Below are 1,998 nucleotides of genomic sequence, written 5' to 3'. Positions count from 1 at the left end.
TTAATTTTTTAATTTAGAGTTTTATTTATATTAAGGTACTTTTTTGTATTATAAAGGAATTTTAGCATTTTTTTTAACTTTATGGTACAAGAAATTTTATGTAACAAATATAAAACACAAAAACAGATAAAAGGTACAAGAAGTTTTATGTACTAATAAATTTATGATATTTATGCATCATAGAAAGCCAAGAGCTCTTCATCACTATCAATATCAGAAGTATTGTCATCTTTGATTTTTACATTACCAGTGTCTTCCGAAGAGTCATTTTTCTCATCCTGGTAGATTTCGTTGTCCTAATTTCCATCCATAGCTTTGCTGATCATCCCACATTTTGTAAATTATTTCATAACCACTTCCTTCTTAGCACCATTCCACAATCTTAGGATCCAATGACAAGCCTGGGATTCTTTGATTCTGTCAGTGTTAAATCATTATAAGCTGACTGCATCCATGATATCTACTCTTTCTTCATTAGGGCCTTAAAGGGCTTATTTACAGACACATCAAGAGATTGCAGTTGGCTGGTGAGCCCACCAGGTATCACAGCAAGTTGGGTTTTCAAGTCCACTGCCATTGATTTTGCACTTTGTGTAACAAACTTTCTTCACAAGTTTGTCATAAATTTAACAAAACTGATTACCGTATTCCAGGGTATTACTTTGTATATGGATATTATTGATTTCTAAAGGTATGCTTTTAACACATAAGCATAAATGGAAGAATTAACATTTATATAGATACAGGATTAGTACTACCCATGTATAGTATGCATCCTTATTTTTTTCCTTAAATCTTTGGGCAAAAATGCTCATTATACAGAGCAAAGTACAGTATTCAAGAAAATCTAAGTCTTGGTAAGAATAGAAAAGTCTGTGACACACAAGCCACAACTCACTCTCTCCCCACTATCTCTGTGTGATGATAGAAGCTTCAATACAGGAGAGCGTAGCCAAGAAAATAGGTTGTCTCTTCTTCAGCTCCAGTCCAGGGATATGGCATCTAATTGGGAGGGGCAGGCTGCCAGCATTTCTCATCCCTTCTAGCCCCAAATAGCAGAGGCTAAATGCATGACATTAAAGAGTATACTAACAAAAATACACTAGAAGTACCCAACAGGAGATTTTAGCTGACATAAGAAATATCTAGGGTGGCTCCTGTGGCTCAAAGAGTAGGGCGTCAGCCCCATATGCTGGAGGTGGTGGGTTCAAGCCCAGCCCTGGGCAAAAACTGAAGGAAAAAAAAAAAAGAAATATCTAGGTGGCACAGGTAGCTCAGTGAGTACAGGGCCGACCACATACACCGAGGCTGGTGGGTTCAAATCCAGCCAGCCCCAGCCAGCTAAACAACGACGACTGCAACAAAAAAAATAGCCAGGCATTGTGGTGAGTGCCTGTAGTTCTAGCTACTTGGGAGGATGAGAGAAGAGAATCGCTTAAGCCCAAGAGTTTGCTGTTGCTGTGAGCTGTGACGCTACATACTACCGAGGGTGACATAATGAAACTCTGTCTCAAGAAACAAAACAAACAACAAAAAAAAACAGGTTATAGAGATTGAGAAGATAATGCTATTCAAATAATAGGTAAAATTATGAAGAAAAATTAGCAATGCCTCAAAGAAATGTGAGACATAATTAAGTGTACATGCAATGAGAATATAAGAAGAGAAGAAAAAAAAATTCTAAGAAATAGAGGCTAAAAAACTCTCTAAATTTATTGAAAAACATCCAGGAAGCTCAGTGAACTCTAAGTATGGTAAATGCAAAGGGACCTGCAGACACATCATAGTAAAAAGTGCTAAAATCAAAGAAAAGCAGGAAACCTTGACAGCAGCAAGTAAAAAAAGATGCATTGCTTAAAAGGGAGTAAGATTTAACACCTGACATCTCAGAAGAAACAATGGAGGCCAGAAAGCAGGGATAACATTTATAGCACTCAAAAAGCTAAGCAAAACCTGTCAACCAAGAATCCTACACTCGGCCCGGCGCCTGTGGCTCAA

This window comes from Otolemur garnettii, unplaced genomic scaffold, assembly GCF_000181295.1.
Source record: "Otolemur garnettii isolate 467f Iridium unplaced genomic scaffold, OtoGar3 scaffold00217, whole genome shotgun sequence".
Taxonomy (NCBI): domain Eukaryota; kingdom Metazoa; phylum Chordata; class Mammalia; order Primates; family Galagidae; genus Otolemur; species Otolemur garnettii.
This window is presented reverse-complemented; position numbering follows the sequence as displayed.